The 19,236-nt window shown below is 48.3% G+C and overlaps 1 protein-coding gene and 1 pseudogene across 1 annotated transcript in view; one reads left to right on the top strand and one right to left on the bottom strand.

Annotated features, from left to right (window-relative positions):
* The window catches only part of DIS3L2 (DIS3 like 3'-5' exoribonuclease 2), a 480,187-nt gene that overhangs the window by 367,920 nt on the left and 93,031 nt on the right, over positions 1-19,236 (top strand). The window lies entirely within an intron of this gene.
* LOC116809380 (endothelin-converting enzyme-like 1) overlaps positions 3,289-19,236 on the bottom strand; it is a 32,172-nt pseudogene continuing 16,224 nt past the window's right edge.

The raw sequence follows: 19,236 nt of genomic DNA, 5'->3' as shown, positions 1-19,236 counted from the left end.
GCTTCTTAGCACTCAGCTAGTCACGTATCACCTTGACAACTTTTTGCCATAGCCACATTACTGCCTGTGGTATGATTTGCTGAATATTTTCCTCTACATAAGCTCAGATTTTCCTTAAATCTATTAGAAAAGGAAACTTGTAACTGAAAAATGGAAGACCACCATCTCTTGCCATAAACAGAAGCAACTGTGTATTCCACACACACCAAAAGCAGTGTTCTTACAGCCTTCTTAGGTGCTTTGAGTCTAAAGCATGCTTTATCTTGTTAAAGGAGAGATGGCAAAGTTAGGGTGGTAGTGAAGACATCATAGAACCATAGATTCTCTCCTTGACATTATCAGAAGGGTTGGAAGAGAATCAAAAAATAACTGGCCGGGCGCGGTGGCTCCTGCCTGTAATCACAGCAGTTTGGGAAGCCAAGGTGGCCAGATCACTTGAGCCCAGAAGTTTGAGACCAGCCTAAGCAACATAGCAAGACCTCATCTCTACAAAAAATACTGGCTGTGCAGGAGGCTGAGGAAGGAGGATGGCTTAAGCTGGGGAGGCCGAGGTTGCAGTGAACTGAGATCACACCACTGCACTCCAGTCTGGATGAAAAAGCTAGATCCTGTCTAAAAAATAACTTTCTCATTGTGAAGTTTAATGCTATTTAATGTCTTGTCTGATGGCAGCTAAAACATGCCCCATACCACCTAATCTGGAGTACCACACTTCGGAAGTAAGTGTGTGTCACATTTTGGAAAATGCTGATTGCAATGAAAATGGGAAACGTGGCTGGAACCCGTCATCTAATCTGGCTCACACCGCGTCACTGCATAGTGTTCACTCCTTTTCTTTGTTTTTTTTGTTGTTGTTTTGTTTTGTTTTGTTTTGTTTTGAGATGGAGTCTCGCTGTTGCCCAGGCTGGAGTGTAGTGGCACGATTTCGGCTCACTGCAGGCTCCGCCCCCCCGGGGTTCACGCCATTCTCCTGCCTCAGCCTCCTGAGTAGCTGTGACTACAGGCGCCCGCCACCTCGCCCGGCTAATTTTTTGTATTTTTAGTAGAGACGGGGTTTCACCATGTTAGCCAGGATGGTCTCGATCTCCTAACCTCGTGATCCTCCCGCCTCGGCCTCCGAAAGTGCTGGGATTACAGGCGTGAGCCACCACGCCTGGCCCTGTCTTTGTTTTTAAGATACGTCACACATGATGAATAGTGCATAAAACAGAAAAGTATAGCCTAAAGAATAATTACAGAATTGAACACCAAAGTAACTGCCACCCAGATCAAGAAATTGATTGTGGCCACGGTTCCCCCACACCACTCCATACCTTTCCCAATGAAAACACTATTCTTTCTTACCACTGATTTTTTTTCTTTTTCTTTTTAAAGATGGGGTCTCACTATGTTGCCCATGGTCTTAAACTCCTGGGCTCAAGTAATCCTCCTGCCTTGGCCTCTTAAAGGGCTGGGATTAACAGGTGTAAGCCTGAATTTTTGGATACTCATTTTATTTTCATAGGGTTTTTTTTTTTGTTTTTTTGTTTTTTTGTTTTTTTGTTTTTTTTTTGAGACGGAGTCTTGCTCTGTCTTTTTTTTTTTTTTTTTTTTTTTTTTTGAGACAGTCTTGCTCTGTCACCCAGACTGGAGTGCAATGGCACGATCTCGGCTCACTGCAGCCTCCACCTCCTGGGTTCAAGTGATTCTCCTGCCTCAGCCTCCAGAATAGCTGGGATTACAGGCACATGCCATCACACCCAGCTAATTTTTGTATTTTTAGTAGAGATGGAGGTTTCGCCATGTTGGCCAGGCAGGTCTCAAACTCCTGACCTCAGGTGATCTGCCCGCCTCAGCCTAGTTGCTGGGATTACAGGTGTGAGCTACTGCACCCAACCTCTTTTCATAGTTTTATCCCCCATATAGTTTAGGTTTGCCCCGTTTGAACTTCATGTATGTGTAAGATGTGTTCTATCCTATGTGTTCCTTTGTGATTTGCATCTTTTGTTCAACTTTATGTTTGTGAGATTTATTTAATCTGTTGTATGTTACAAAAGCCTGGTCATTTCTGTTGCTGTATAATATTCCAGTTATGAAACTCTTGACACTTTTTCTGCTGTTGATGAGCATTTGGGTTTTTCAGTGTCTGACTATTTAAACAATGCCACTTTGCACACGTTGGTGCTTACATCCTGGGACACGTGTGCCAAGTTTCTGCAGGACACTTTCCCGGGATGGAATTGCTGTATCCTGGGATGTGCACATCTTGATGTCCTGAATGATGCTCTTGAGTCTGGTGTGTGGGGCGCCTATTCCTCCACCTCCCTCCACCCTACTATGGGTGGATTTTTAGGTCTTTGCCAACCTGGAGTCTGTGATACCTCCCCCACCCCATCCCAATGTGCTTTATTCCACATTGATTGGATGCCTTTTCACACATTTACTTTTGAACTCAGCCTGAGGTTACCAAACCCTCTGGTTGAGGCTACACCTCTGGGTGTGCCCAGGGCTGCTGGAGAACAGACTCTCCCTGGAGCTCCATCTACCTGTGCAAGGGAACAGGGGTCAAACTCAAGTATACAAGCTGCTCTGGAAGATGTATCCCAGGCCTGGCTGGCCCAGGGCACTGGCCCCTCCCCCGACTTCCTCCAGGAAGAGGTGTGCACACCCACAGGCGCATACACGTGGGCAAGGGTGGCCCAGCCCAGGCTGCAATCATGACAAAGACAAGGCTCCACTTAATGCTGTCACCACCTGCCCCACCCTTTCCCACAGCACTGGAACTCTGGGCCCAGGCTCCTGCCAGCCCCACCTGTCTGGGCCATGGCTGGTGAGAAACCAGGGGGTGCCAAGGCTGCCAGACCACCCTACCTACCTACTTCCCACTGTCTCCAGGACTCATGGCATTAGGAGGCCAAACCCACTCTGTGGCCTGGGCTGTGTGCTTCGAGCTTCACCTCCCTTCAGCACCAGAACAGGGTCTGGCTGTAGGTGGCTCCCAGGAAATACAGAAAGAATGGGTGAACGAATGACAGGGTGTCTTGTTCCACACAAGACACAGTGAGTGGGAGCGGGGGTGGCTCCTGGCTGCAGGATGCACACTGCCCTCACCCAGATGGCATCTGCCCCCAACACCCCATTCTTGCCTGGCGGACACCGGGGCCCACCCTGAGCTGCCATTCTCAGGACCCCCAGGCCAGGCAAGCCACACCCTGCCACTCCCTTCAGCCAGTGTGGCTTCACGTCACCAAGCTGGGGCAGGGTCAAGCTGGCAACAAGGGGAGGGGCCGGGACACAGTCCTCCCTGATTTAAACTCTGATCTCAGCGTCTGTGCAGTCCAGCTCCTCCAGGCACTGGCCCAGGACATACTTGATGTCTTCCACCAGCTGCCGCACCTGCAGAGTTGGGTTGGGGAGCAAGGGTCAGCCCAGCAGCCTTTCACTCTGGTCCATCACTCCTGGCATGAGGAGTGTCCCCATCTTTAGGCCTCACTTACAAAGCCCAGAGCTTGGTTCTCAGCACCAAGTGGAAACCCTGGAGATGGGGATCCAGGCCTTGCACCCCCGACAATAAGCTCAGAGGCCAGAAGAGGAAACTGCCCCAGTAACCATCCTGGACATCCCTTAAGGCCACGCCTCCCGAGCCAGGCTGAGAAGGCTGGGCAGGGGCTTCGTGGGGTGGGTCACCTTCCGCTGACAGACAAGGTAGGCTTCCTGGAGGAGGAGGCCTGTGGAGGAGCAGCCTGGAGCCTCAGAATAGGCTGAGCCTTTAGCAGGGCCTGGTGCTACTTGCTGCAGGGGGACTTGTGGGGCTCCCCATGTTAGGACCATGGCCTCAGGAGGGATCCACCCTCAGTTCAGCACCAGCCTCCCCACCCTAAACCAGGGCAGCCCACCTTGGCAGCTGAGAAGTGCTCGCGTACAAAGAGGGCACCAAGCGCCATGCCAAAGTGGTGGTTGGCCTGGCCCAGGCAGACCTCAGCCAGCTCCTGCAGCTTGTGGCTTCCCTCCGTCTCCCGTGCCAGCTCGTGCAGTGCCTCATGGAATGGCAGGGACAGGTGCTCACTCAGGACCACCACCACGCGCCACACCAGGTAGTTGTGCAGGATCCTCGGGCCAGGTGAAGCCGGTGGATGTCCAGACAGACGTGCATATGGGCCACCAAGGGCACCACCCCCACCTGTGCCCCCTAGCTGTGGCTGGACCCAGGACCCAGACAACCCCACAAAGAAGGGGCAGGAGGTCATCCCAGATAATGGAGAGCAGTGGGGAGAGCCAGGATGTCAACCTAGGGCTCTGGATTTCTATTCCAGTGCTCAACAGCTGCCTCCCTCAGTGTGGCTACCGGACACAGGTGGAGGTGGGAATTCAAAGCCCACCCAGCAGACAGGTCCTGGAGGCCGGTGGACAGGGGCTAGCCGATCTGCAGCCATCCCTATGGGGTGCGGAGTGGATGAGCTGGGTCACCTGCTACACTTACTCCGTCGCCAGCACTAGCACCTCCTCTTCCTCCGAGAACCAGTAAAACTCCTGGCACGGGTCGATGCTGGCATCCAGGTTGGCCGCCAGGAATCGAGCGCAAAGGCCTTGCGATGGGGGCAGCCCTCGGGACAGGCGCCACCGCCCGCCGCGACCGGCCCAGGTACTTGGGCGCCAGCAAAGCCCCCAGGATGGCGCAGAGGCCGGCGGCGAACACCAGCCCCGACAGCAGGCTCACCTCGTGCGGGTTCCAGAGCGGCAGCCCGGTCCGGTCCCGGTGGCGCTGCTTCCTGAGAGAAGCCTGAGGGGCAGAGAGGCCCCGCACAGGCCCCCAGTGCCTCAGTGACTCAAGTACTTGACCTCCTGGAACTCGTCGTAGTGCACCCTCAGCGAATACCCGGACTCCAAGGCGCCGAGGCCGCCGCGGTGCAGCCCTGGGCCACTTGGGCTACGGGATGCGCGGGGCCGCCGGCCTCCTCGTGGGCCTCCGCTTGGCCCCGGGACGCAGCTGCGGGAAAAACAGAGTCAAGCTCAGGAGGCCCCGCAGCCCGACGGAGCTCCCGGGCACCATGAGGAGGGACGCAGGTCTGGGTGCAGAGGCCCCAGCTGCGGGCCTCATTCACTGGGGAAACCAGGGACCAAGAGGGCTCGGCGGGGCCACCACCCCCTCGTGCACAGTGGTGTCTTCTCCCCGTCCCCCTCCCTGCACACACGTGCGGGTCCCTGGGTTGGGAGGGCCCTGATGGGAAGGGGGAGGCGCCGGGCACGGGGCCTGGCACGTAATGGGCCTTCATTGAAAGGCCGTCCCACTTCCCTTCGCCTTTCTGGTCCAGGACCTGACCCAGACAAGGCCGGGCAGAATGGGGGGAAGGAGGGGAGGCTGGAGTGAGGAGGTGCGGTCAGGAGCGCGTCTATGCTGCACTTTCAGCTTTCCGCGCTGGACACAGACAGAGGCTCCACAAAGCGGCCAAAGAACCAAACTTTGTCCTTGCAGAAGTCCGCAGGATCGACCACTCCAACCCCGATCGCTGGCTCCTTCTGCTTGGTGGCCCGACAGCCTACCCGCTCCTTCCCCAGGGCGAGCGCCAGCGCCCCAGGGTCGTGGATACACAGCCCACCCCCTGGACGGCCCTGATGGAGACCGGCTCCGTCCCCCCACCCACCCCCACTCCCAGTCTGTGACCCCCACCCGAGCCACTCCTGGCTTCAGTAGGTTCTCCCCAGAACCCAAACTTGGGTGAAGTTTCACCTCCCGCGGGGCGCAAGCAGACGAAGCCGGGAGGCTCCGCGCAGCGACCGCGATGGTGGCAACGGCTGCAGGGATTCGGCGCCATTTACCCGGCAGGTGCGCACCCGAGCAGGACCTGGCCTAGCGGGCTCGCTCGAAACCAGAGCCTAAGCCTGAGCAGAGCTGCGTAGGCAGCAGCTGTCTCCCAGCGCCCGCTGCCTTTTCTGCCGCCGAGCTGCCAGCCCGCGGGGTCCAGCCGTGTCCCAGGACCAGTAAGGGCAGCGGGTACTCCCGAGAGGGGTCCCTTCGGATCCCGCGTCCCCACTACGAGCTGCCCACCAGCCGGCTAAAAAGGGGCTGGAGCTACGCAGCTGGGGGCCGTCATGCCCCAGCCCACAGCCCTGGAGCACCGCCCGGGGAGGACTCCTCCTAAAGGATAAGGGATCCCTGATGGAGTGCCTGGGCTGCCTGCATAGCGCCTGCGCATCTTCACCAGGGCGCTTCCTTGTCCTCCTGGGAACCCCTGCCCAGGATCAGCTCTCCCCAGGGCGTCTGGGCTTCTGGTTGGCCTCGCTCTCTTCCCCCAGTTCCTGATCCAGGGAGAGCAACGGAGAGCCCTGCCAGAAGAAGGCCTGGGGCTGCGAGTGCCGCCCCCATGGCACCAATGCACATTTGACCCAGAGCGGAGCAATCGCGGCCAATAGGAGGTGACGTGGGTTTACCCTCTGACCACACAGTCCTGGTCACCCTGCACAGACTGCCAATAAAGAGGGGTCCAAGGCCCAGCTCCTTGGCTCCCCTGCAGTGTCTCTAAAAGGGAAGCTGAGGCTGTGGATGAGTGGGTGCTGCCAGTGGTCCAGGCTCCAGTTCCACCTTGCACAAAGGCCTTCCTAACCTTTTATCAAAAAATATTCTGCAAGGACATCTGCCCAGCAACCATCTGTCCAACCTCAGACTGGTGCCACGCATACCCTTGATCCTTGTAGCCAAGGATAAATATCTCAAAACAATCCTGTGATCCTCCATTTTCCTTTAGAAACCTTTGTCTTCCTTCACCTCCCTAAATTCACATGTACTTTCCTATGGCCTGCTTATTCCCAAGCAATACCTATTTCCAAAGAAAGTTCATTTTATTTTAGAGTCTTTCCGTATTTGTTATGCAGTGTCACAGAGTGAAGCCAGAAGTGGGACCCAAGTGAATTCATCTTGGATGAATCAGAGTCTCTGGAATCTAACGCAGCGGTGACTGAGCCCCCTGCAGACTGCCTTTCCAGGAGTTGCTTTTCTGTTCTGGTGAATCTCCTCAAATACCCAGACTCCCTCCCTTTGGTCAGTTCCTTTTTACTTTATTCTGGATGTGATTTGGTTATAAGGCTCCCTTAAACAAAGGACCTTGAATCCCTCCTGGGAGTATAAATGTTGGATTTCTTCCCTTTTTTCTTTTTGCTTGTTTGCTTTCGGCAAGCACTTTCTGGTGTAAAGAGAAGTGCCCTTCTGGTTTGAGGACTCTGATTTCTACAGAATTAATGTTCTGTCTGTGAGGCAAGTCTTTTCTGGTGAATTCGCTTTTGGTTCTGCATGTCTGGCTGAATATTTTGTTTGACGTGCACGCCTTGGTTGAAATTGTGTGAGCATTCTGATTTTGGTTTGATTTGGGTTTGGTTTCCCACGTCTGTAAATGATTTGGCTCATTTTTTTTTCTTCCCTGTTCCTGAACATCTGATCATCCCACAGCAAAAATAAACATAAATAGTTTAGCTCCACAGGAAATGTTAAAACGCACATACACATGGTGAGGGTCGGCCCCTCCAGGTGGCTCCCGCCTATAATCCCTGCACTTCGGGAGGCCGAGGTGAGAGAATGGCTTGAGCTAAGGAGTTGGAGACCAGCCTGGGCAACATGGTGAAACCCCACCTCTACAAATAATACAAAAATTAGCTGGGTGTGGTGGCACCCACCTGTAGTCCCAGCTATCAGGAGGCTGATGTGGGAGGATTGCTTGAGCCCAGGAGGTCAAGGCTACCATGACTTGTGGTCTTGCCACTGCACTAAAGCCTGTTTAACAGTGAGAATTGTCTCAAAAAATACACATATGGTGAGTGTGAGAAAGCCAACTGAAAGAACCTAGGGTGTCACCCCCATCTAAAACACTGGTCCAGACTCCTGACAGTCCCTGACAGGGTTTATAGGATTTTCTTTGCTTCTCAGAGATTAAAAAGAAATGGAATGGCATTCTCAGACATTAAAGCATGCCAGATTTTCTGGGACTCCAGTCAGCTAAATGGCTTTCCCTATGCACATTTCAAAATCAGTGGCCATCAATGGAATCATTTGAACTCCCCAAATTTGCTTTTTCCTAATACTGAATTTTAAAACTGCCAACTACAAAGTTAAATGGAGAGCCTTCTAAGTTGTCTACTTCTCTCTCTCTCTTTTCTGCCTGCTTGGAATCTGCTGACATTTCTGCTGGTATTAAGTAAGATAAACTGATAAAATCACACTCCAGCCAACATAAAAATCAGTAAGGAAAGGGTCTTGAAGGGCTTTCAAATTAATGGCTCTATTAATTACAACAGCTCCATGGCAAACAACAACCTAGAGACCTTTTGGAAATGTAAATTCAGGTTTGCCTAACAGTTGTTTAGGGTGATGGAACAGTCCATGGAAGGATTGATATTAGAAAAGAACAGAATGAGAGAAATGTTTATAAATGTTAGGCCCTCAGATTAAACGGGTCAAAATCATGAGCTCAGAGCAATAATAAAAAGGATCTCTGTTTCTGGCATAAAAACTGCTTCTCTGCTACACAGGGGCCAGGAAGAGCTGAACAAACTGCCAAATTGCTTCCCACCGGCATGGAGCTGTCAAGCAACTGAGAGTGGCAAACAGAAGAGAAATTTGTTACTGGACTTTTCTTTTTTTGTTGTTGTTGGGTTTTTTTTGTTTTTTTTTTTTCTGAGACGGAGTCTTGCTCTGTCGCCCAGGCTGGAGTGCAGTGGCGCGATCTCAGCTCACTGCAAGCTCTGCCTCCCGGGTTCACGCCATTCTCCTGCCTCAGCCTCCCGAGTAGCTGGGACTACAGGCGCCCACCACCACGCCCGGCTAATTTTTTCTGTATTTTTAGTAGAGACGAGGTTTCACCGGATTAGCCAGGATGGTCTCGATCTCCTGACCTCGTGATCCGCCCGCCTCGGCCTCCCAAAGTGCTGGGATTACAGACTTGAGCCACCGCGCCCGGCTGTTACTGGACTTTTCAAAACTGCTGAGAGATTTTGTTTCTTGTGCAAAATCCAGCCAGCCCTAGCTAAAATTAAACAGTTAGTATTTAATCCCTAATCTCATTTGAAACTGAAATAGGATAAAGGTGGGCTCAAAGGGATTAAAATAAAAACCAGAAAACTAAACTGCTTGCCAGGCACAGTGGCTGATGCCTGTAACCCCAGCACTTTGGGAGGCCAAGGCATGTGGATCACTTGGCATCAAGAGTTCCAGACCAGCCTGACCAACATGGTGAAACCCCATCTCTACTGAAAATACAAAATTAGCCAGGTGTGGTGGCACACGCCTGTAATCCCAGCTACTTGAGAGACTGAGGCAGGAGAATCTCTTGAATTTGGAGGCTGAGGTTGCAGTGAGCTGAGATTGAGCCATTACACTCCAGCCTGGGCAACAAGAGCGAAACTCCATCTCAAAAAAAAGAAAAGAAAAGAAAACTAAACTGTTTTACCCAAAGTTTTGGTTTGCTGCCCTTATAAAATTGCTTATCAAGACTAATGACAATCTTTTTTTTTTTTTTTTTTTGAGTTGGAGTTTCTCTGTTGTCGCCCAGGCTGGAATGCAGTGGAGCGATCTCACTTCACTGCAACTTCCGCCTTCTAGGTTCAAGCAATTCTCCTGCCTCTGCCTCCCAAGTAGCTAGGATTACAGATGCACACCACCACATCTGGCTACTTTTTGTATTTTTAGTAGAGACGGGGTTTCAACATCATGACCAGGCTTGTCTCCAACTTCTGACCTCAGGTGATATGCCCGCTTTGGCCTCCCATAGTGGCTGGATTATAGGCATGAGCCACAGTGCCTGGCCCTGAAAATCTTAAAGTTTAGCTTTGGGACCTCTCCCATTTTCTGAGAAATCTCATTTGGATCCAACTGTGTTTTATAAACCTGTGAGTCCACATTACAATGTTTTGCTGTCTCATGACTAAAATTCTAAAATGAAAGCTATAAGGTCTTATTTGTGTTTCTGTCTATGTATGTTTGTTTTTGCATGTTGTATGTCGTGTCTCCAAATTGAAATCTGGCATAGTCAGCTAGACATCCCTTAAGGAATTCTATTCGGGGTGGCCGGACATGGTGGCTCATGCCTGTTATTCCAGCACTTTGGGAGGCTGAGGCGGGTGGATCAGCTGAAGTCAGGAGTTCGAGACAAGCCTGGGCCACATGGCAAAACCCAGTTTTTACTAAAAATAAAAAAATTAGCTGGGGCTGGTGGTGTGCACCTGTATTCCCAGCTACATAGGAGGCTGAGGCAGGAGAATCACTTGAACCAGTGGGGGCAGAGGCTGCAGTGAGCTTAGATCATGCCACTGCACTCCAGCCTGGGTGACAGAGCGAGACTCTCTCTCAAAAAAAAAAAAAAGATAAAAAAGATAAATTAAACTTGTTAAAATATATAGTGAGCAGGGCATGGTGGAGCATGCCTGTATTCCCAGCTACTCAGGGGGCTGAGGCAGGAGGATTACTTGAGCCCAGGAGTTCGAGGCCAGCCTGAGCAACACAGCAATACCCCATCTCTAAAAAAATATGTACATAGGCTGGGTGCAGTGTCAAACGTCTTTAGTCCCACCACTTTGCGAGGTCAAGGTGCATAGATTGCTTGAGCTTAGGAGTCCCAGACCAGCCTGAGCAACATGGCAAAACCCCATCTCTACCAAAAAAAAATACAAAAATTAGCTGGGCTTGGTGGTGTGTGCCTGTAGTCCCAGCTAGTGGGGAGGCTGAGGCAGGAGAATCACTTTAATTCGAGAAGTAGAGGCTGCAGTGGGCTGTGATTGCACCACTGCGCTCCAGCCTGAGTGACAGAGCGAGACCCTATCTCAAATATATATGTAATATATATATTACATATATTATATAATATGTATTACATATATATACACACAGATCTATACACACACATATCTATGTATGTATATGCATATATGTATACACACATACCTACATAAATACATGTATACATATATAACATAAAAATGAACCCAAATACCTTTTAGTTCATGTGATTTAACTAAATCTTTGATAAATAAGCTAGTTTTAAATTTGTTGATAAAATAAAAATAAAATATATTCAGCATCTTCTTTTCTTTCTTTCCTTTTTTTTTTAGACAGAGTCTTGCTCTGTCACCCAGGCTGGAGTGCAGTGGTGCAGTCTCGGCTCACTGCAACTTCCACCTCCTACGTTCAAGCAATTTTCATGCCTCAGCCTCCTGAATAGATGGTACTACAGGCACGCCTCACCACCCCTGGCTAATTGTTTTGTATTTTTAATAGAGAATGGGCCTTGCCATGTAGGCCACGCTGGTCTCGAACTCCTGGCCTTAAGTGATCCGCCCACCTTGGCCTCCCAGAGTGCTGGGATTGCAGGCGTGAGCCACCATGCACATCCGTCTTTAGCATTTGCAGTGTACATTTTCCCCTGGGTTTGCGGGTCAGATAGGATTATACGTGTCTCTGCTAGATGCTTCAAGGTCATAAAACTTTAAACCCAACCTAAAAACAGAGTGATCTTTGTTTGTGGAGCTCCTTGATAAATAAAACTAATTTAGTATTGCTACTTTAATGAAAACAGCTCTGTCTTACAAGTTACTGGCAAAATACCTATTTATTTAATTTTAAGGTTCTTAGGTGAACATCTGAGAGTCACAGGCTACAAAAGTTGTGAACAGGAAAATAACCTGAAATGAGGACTAGCTTTGTGTAATATCTCAGTATTCAAAATTAATGAGGATATAGTTGTTAAAAATATAAATTAGAGGCCGGGTGCGGTGGCTCAAGCCTGTAATCCCAGCACTTTGGGAGGCCGAGGCGGGCGGATCACGAGGTCAGGAGATCGAGACCATCCTGGCTAACACGGTGAAACCCCGTCTCTACTAAAAATACAAAAAATTAGCCGGGCGTGTTGGCGGGCGCCTGTAGTCCCAGCTACTCAGGAGGCTGAGGCAGGAGAATGGCGTGAACCCGGGAGGCAGAGCTTGCAGTGAGCCGAGATTGCGAAAAAAAAAAAAAAAAAATATATATATATATATATATATAAATTAGGTAACTGTAAATGGCATAAATGTCTATACATAAGTTTTTCATAGAATTTGAGATTTTGTTTGTTTGTTTTTTCGCAGATTCTCTCACTGTGGCCCAAGATGGAGTGCAGTAGTGCGATCTTGGCTCACTGCAACCTCAGCCTCCCGGTTCAAGTGATTCTCCTGACTCAGCCTGCCAAGTAGCTGGGACTACAGGCATGTGCCACCATGCGCAGCTAATTTTTGTACTTTTAGTGGAGACAGGGTGTCACCATGTTGGCCAGGCTGGTCTCGAACTCCTGGTCTCAAGAAATCCTCCCCTCTTGGCCACCCAAAGTGCTGGGATTACAGGTGTGAGCCACCGCGCCTGGTCGGAATTTGAAATCTTTTTTTTTTGAGATGGAGTTCCACTCTTGTTGCCCAGGCTGGAGTGCAATGGCATGATCTCGGCTCACCAGAACCTCGGCCTCCTGGCTTCAAGGGATTCTCCTGCCTCAGCCTCCCAAGTTGGGATTACAGGCATGCACCACCAAGCCCAGCTAATTTTTGTATTTTTAGTAGAGATGGAGTTTCTCCATGTTGGTCAGGCTGGTCTCAAACTCCCGACCTCAGTTGATCGGCCCGCCTCGGCCTCCTAAAGTGTTGGAATTACAGGCAAGAGCCACTGCACCCAGCCAGAATTTGAAATCTTAAAGTCAGGTTATGTTACATTAAGTGACAGATACTCATTAAATATAGGGGTCATTTCCAAATAAGATAAAGACACAAAAACATAAATTGCCAAACATAAATATAAGTGTGTTTGTGGCTTCTTAAACTTTTATAGAACTACCAAATATATTGGGGTTGTACTGATACACATAAAACAGTGATGTTTCTAAAATTATAAATGGTTCTCATCTGTAAAATACTGTTATGTGACAGTCAGTTGGCCAACATGGCGAAACCCTGTCTCTACTAAAAATACAAAAATTAGCTGGGTGTTGGGGCGGGTGCCCATAATCCCAGCTACTGGGGAAGCTGAGGCAGGAGAATCACTAGAACCCAAGAGGTGGAGATTGTAGTGAGCTGAGAGCACGCCATTGCACTCCAGCCTGGGTGACAAGAGCGAAACTCCATCTCAAAAAAAAAAAAAGAAAAAAAGAATTTTTTCTTTTGCTTCCTGGTTTTTCACTAGAAATTAAGGTTGCTAAGAGTTAAAAATTCTAATTAATCTATACAATTCCGTGGACCAAGTGTACCAAAAAAAGATGCATTTTTGATAAGAAAAATTATTTAAAATGTGTAAAAACATGTTTTTGCTTTATTTAGTATTGTTGTATATTTAAAATTATTTGAACTTTTTATAAATTAGGAAAAATAAAGATAGGATTCTGCTGTGGTGCCCAGACTGGTCTCGAATTCCTAGGTTCCAGTGATCCTTCTGCCACAGCCTCCCAGACTGTTGAGATTGCAGGTGTGGGCCACTGCACCTGGCCAAAATGTGTTCTTTATGGAAATAAAGGAATAATTTTGTCTAATTTGGAGATTATATAATGTTGTCTCAAAATATGGATTTATGAACTAAATAAAAACAAGACAGAAAGGAACCAATAAGTAGGAGAGAGATGTGAAGAATGTTACAGGTATGAAGATATATTTTTGGTAAAAACAGTTAAAAAAAAAAAAGAATTTGGAATGACAAAGGATCTTGTGTTGTAAATTTTCTGTCCTAAATAAAACGACTTATTACTTAATAAAGGGGAAGTTTAGGTCAAAGCAGAGGTCTAAGCCTGTCATGGAATTGCTAAGTCATGAAAGGTTTGTGAAGGATGAATTTGTGAAAGAAATTTTTGTATGTGCTCAAGTTGGCTAAAATTAGAAGGAAATTATTTATGAGTCTTTCTAAGGATTGAGCTTTCATATTAAAACTACACTGAGGCTGGGCACGGTGGCTCATGCTTGTAATCCCAGGACTTTGGGAGGCCAAGGCGGGTGGATCACTTGAGGTCAAGAGTTGGAGACCAGCCTGGCCAACATGGTGAAACCCCATCTCTACTAAAAATACAAAAATTAGCCAGGCCCGACAGCACATGCCTGAAATCCCAGCTGCTCTGGAGGCTGAGGCAGGAGAATCGCTTGAATTTGAATCTGGGAGGCAGACATTTCAGTGAGTCAAGATTGTGCCACTGTACTCCAGCCTGGGCAACAGAGCGAGACTCCATCTCAAAAAAAAAAAAAAAACTTACATTGATATTGTCCTCTTAGGATCTAGAAGAAAAAAAAAAGAAGAAAGAAAGAGAAGGAAAAAGAAAAAGAAAAAAAAAAAACTACTCTGATTAAAAAACCAAAAATTTGCAGCCCCGTGTGGTGGTTCATGCCTAGAGTCATAGCATTTTGGGAGGCTGAGGCGGGCAGATATCTTGAGGTCAGGAGTTTGAGACCAGCCTGCTCAACATGGGGAAGCCCCATCTCCACTAAAAATACAAAAATTAGCTGGGCGTGTTGGCGGGTGGCTGTAATCCCAGCTAGCTGGGAGGCTGAGGCAGGAGAATTGCTTGAACGTGGGAGGCGGAAGTTGCAGCGAGCAGAGATGATACCACTGCATTCCAGCCTGGGCGACAGAGTGAGGCTCTTTCTCAAAAAAGAAAAAAAGAAAGAAAAAACACCTAAAAATGTGGTCCCCTATGTTAGTACAACAAAGTTTTCTTGAGGTATAGATCTGCTCTTAGAAAATCTAAAAGAGTTATTAATTTTTACTTCTGAAATATATTTCACATCTAAACTGAAGCTTTCTTTTCTTTTTTTTTTCTGAGACAGGGACTTGCTGTGTCATCCAGGTTACAGTGCGGTGGCATGGTCTTGGCTCATTGCCACCTTGACCTACCGGGCTCAAGGGATTCTCCTGTCTCTGCCTCCTGAGTAGTTAGGACTACCACCTACTGTGCTAACTTTTTTGTGTGCACCACCACACCTGGCTAACTTTTTTATTTTTGTATAGACAAGGTCTATGAAAATTCCAACATTGGATAAAACTCTTAAAAATCTAATATTTCACCAGGCATTTCACTCCATGATTACATTGTATGTCACAGAAATAACCAAAATTCCTTGTCAATTGCTAATTACATAAACTATCATCAGATTTTTTTTTTTTTTTAATATAAGTAGATGCTCTCTTTCTGTCACCCAGGCTGGAGTGCAGTGGCACAATCATAGCTCACGGCAGTCTTGAATTCCTGGGTTCAACTGATGCTTCTGCCTCAGCCTCCCGATTAACTGGGATTATGACCTAAAGAATAATTACAGAATTGAACACTGAAGAAACCACCACCCGGATCAAGAAATGGACTATGATCAGGATCTCCCCACCCCGCCCCATACCTTCCCTGTTCATAACAATACCCATTCCTTTGTCACCAAAGGAAACTGAGTTGTTGGGTTTGTTTGTTGGTTTTTGTTTGTTTATTTAGAGACAGAGTCTTGTTCTCCCACCCAGGCTGGAGTGCGGTGGCAGGATTGTAATTCACTGCAGCCTCACACTCTGGCTCAAGTGAGCCTCCCATCTCAGCCTCGCAAGTAGCTGGGAGTACAGGCATGTGCCACCACACAAAGCTAATGTTTAAATTTTTTCTAGAGATAGAGTCTCCCTATGTTGATCAGGCTGGTTGCAAACCCCTGGGCTCAAGCAATCTTTCTCACCTTGGCCTCCCAAAGTGCTGAGATTACAGGTATGAGTCACTGCACCTGGTGTCCCTGAATTTTTTGATATTCATTTCCTCTTCATCGTTTTATCCCTCATATAGTTTAGTTTTGCCTAATTTCAACTTTATATACATAAAAGATATGTTGGATCCTATGTATTCTTTTGTGATTTGCATCTTTTGTCCAGCTTTCTGTCTGTGAGATTCATTTAATCTGTTGCATATTATAACTGGTTATTTCCATTGCTGTATACTATTCCAATCATGAAACAATTGACTTTTTATCTTCTCTCTTTTTGTTTTTTTGCGATGGAGTCTCCCTCTGTCGCCCAGGCTGGAGTGCAGTGGCACGATCTCGACTCACTACAACCTCTGCCTCCCAGGTTCAAGCGATTCTCCTGCCTCAGCCTCCTGAGTAGCTGGGATTACAGGTTCCTGCCACCATGCCTGGCTAATTTTTGTATTTTTAGTGGTGATGGGGTTTCACCATGTTGGTCAGTCTGGTCTCGAACTCCTGACCTCATGATCTGCCCACCTCAGCCTCCCAAAGTGCTGGGATTACAGGCGTGAGCCACCATGCCCTGCGCGGTTCATTCTCTGCATCCAATTGAGTAGTGGGATTACAGGTCCCCCACCACCCGCTAATTTTTTGTTTTTTATAGAGACATCTCCTGACCTCGTGATCCGCCCGCCTCGGCCTCCCAAAGTGCTGGGATTACAAGCGTGAGCCACCGCGCCCGGCTGCCCTGCGACATTTTATCTTTTCTGTTGTCAATCAACATTTGGGGCCGTTTCAATGTCTGGCTATTTAAACAATGCCACTTTGTACACGTTGGTGCTTTCCTCCTGGACATGTGCCAAGTTTCTCCAGGACACTTACCCAGGACAGAATTGCTGTCTTGTGAGATGTGCACAGCTCAACATTCAGAACGATGCTCCTATTTGTTCCTCCACTTCCTGCCAGCTCCCTAGGGATGGACTTTTAAATCTTGGCAAATCTGGGATCTGGGATACCACACAGTGTGGTCTCTTCTACATTGGTGGACACCTTTTCACACACGTTTATTGATATTTCTTCTTTTTCTGTTTTTCTTTTTTTTCCTGAGACAGGGTATCACTCTGTCACCTGGGCTGCAATACAGTGGCTCAAACATGGCTCACTGCAGCCTCGATCTCCTGGGCTCAAGTGATTCTCCCACCTCACCCTCCAGAATAGCTAAGACGAAAGGTGTGCACCACCACACCTGAGTGATTTTTTAATTTTTTGTAAAGACAAGGTCTCTCGATGTTGCCCAGCCTGGCCTCAAAGGATCCTCCAGCCTCACCCTCCCCAAGTGCTAGGATTACAGGCCTGAGTTAGGAAACCAGGGCAAATCATAGCTGACGATCGCTTAAGGTCATCATAAGAAGAGCATTGAAAGAAACTTCCCACTACACAACTATCAGAACGGCTGAAATAAAAAATGTGACAACACCAGATGCTGGCAAGTATGCTGAAAAAGTCACTCAGCTTGCTGGTGGACACAAAATGGTACAGCCAAACTGCAAAACAAGCTGGTAGTTTCTCCAAAAACTACACATGCAACCAACATACAGCCCTGGCCATTTATCCAAGAGGAATCAAAACACATGTTCACTCAAAAACCTACCCATGAATGCTCATAGCAGCTTTATTTATAAAAGCCAAAACTGAAAGCTGCTCCAACTTCCTTCAGCAGGTGGTTGGTTAAACACACTGTGTGGCTTCCATCCCGTGAAATAGTGCTCAGCACTACAGAGGAGCCAGCTACTGGCACACGCTTGGATGAAGCTCCAGGAAGTTATGGTAAGTGAAAAAAACGCCCTTCCCAAGAGATCACACATTGTTTGTTTGCATTTATGTAACTTAGTTGAAATGACAAAATGTTAGAGACACAGGATGCATAGCAGATTGCCAAGGATTAGGGACAGGGGAAGAGGTGGAGGACAGAGGTGGCCTGGTTATAAAAGCGACCCTGTGGGGTTGGAGCTCTTCAGTATCTCAATTATGGTGCTGTTACACACAAACCTACTTGGGTGATAAAATTGTATACACACTCCCACACACATGCACAGGAATACAGGTAACACTGGGGAAATCTGAATAACAACTGTGGATTACGTCACTGAGGGAAACTAAGCAAAGTGCACAAGGCATTTGTCCTTCCTTCCTTCCTTCCTTCCTTCCTTCCTTCCTTCCTTCCTTCCTTCCTTCCTTCTTTCTTTCTTTCTTTCCTTCTTTCTTTTTTTTTTATTGAGACAGAGCCATGCTCTGTAGCTCAGGCTGGAGTGCAGTGGCATGACATCGGCTCACTGCAACCTCTTGCCTCCCGAGTTCAAGTGATTTCCCTGCTTCAGCCTCCTGAGTAGCGGGGATTACAGGCTCGTGCCACCACACCCACCTAATTTTTGTATTTTTAGTAGAGACAGGGTTTCACCATGTTGGTCAGGATGGTCTCAGACTCCTGACCTCGTGATCCACCCGCCTCGTCCGAATGTGCTAGGATTACAGGGTGGCTCAGGCCTGTGATCCCAGCACTTTGGGAGGCCGAGGTGGGCAGATCACGACATCGGGAGTTTGAGACCAGCCTGGCCAACATTGTGAAACCCCGTTTCTACTAAAAATACAAAAATTAGCCTGGCATGGTGGTGCCTGCCTGTAATCCCAGCTACTCAGGAGGCTGAGGCAGGAGAATCACTTGAACCTGAGAGCCAGAGGTTGCAGTGAGCTGAGATCATGCCACTGCACTCCCGCCTGGGCAACTGAGTGAGACTCAGTGTCAAAAAAACAAAAACAAATACAAAACTCGGCTGGGTGCGGCGGCTATTGTCTGTAATCCCATCAATTTGGGAGGCTGAGGTGGGCAGATCACATGAGGCCAGGAGTTTGAGATCAGCCTGGCCAGCATGGTAAAATCCCATCTCTACTAAAAATACAAAAGTTAGCTGGGCATGGTGTCAGGAACCTGTAATCCCAGCTACTTGGGAGGCTGAGGCGGGAGACTCACTTGGACCTGGGAGGTGGAGATTGCAGTGAGCCAAGGTTGTGCCACTGCACTCCAGCCTTGCAACAGAGTGAGACTCCATCTAAAAAAAAAAGTAAATAAAAATTTAAAAGAAATTAGCTGGGCATGGTGGTGCACACCTGTAATCCCACCTACTCGGGAGGCTGAGGCAGAAAAATCATTTGAACCTGGGAGGCAGAGGGTGCGCGAGTCAAGATGGCGCCACTGCACTCCAGCCAGGGCGAGAGAGTGAGACACCGTCTCAAAAAAAAAAAAAAAAAAAGAACAAAAAACAAAACAAAACAAAAAAACCTCAGGATGGCTGCGAAAGCTCCTGACTGGCTTTGCCTTTGGAGTGAATCAATCAATTAATTAAGGGCCTGCCCGTTAGTGAGTCTCCTCTGACCTTTAGCCAAGAATGTTCCTAATTCAGCAAGATGAAGCAGGAGGTAGAGAGAACTAAGGGGGCAACAAGCAAGAGACAGGAAAGGCCCATGAGGGTGACATCTTCCCTGAGAGCCCCAGGACAACCAGCAGGAAGTCAGGTG

This window comes from Hylobates moloch, unplaced genomic scaffold (assembly GCF_009828535.3).
Source record: "Hylobates moloch isolate HMO894 unplaced genomic scaffold, HMol_V3 SCAFFOLD_1, whole genome shotgun sequence".
Taxonomy (NCBI): Eukaryota; Metazoa; Chordata; class Mammalia; order Primates; family Hylobatidae; genus Hylobates; species Hylobates moloch.
This window is presented reverse-complemented; position numbering and strand designations above follow the sequence as displayed.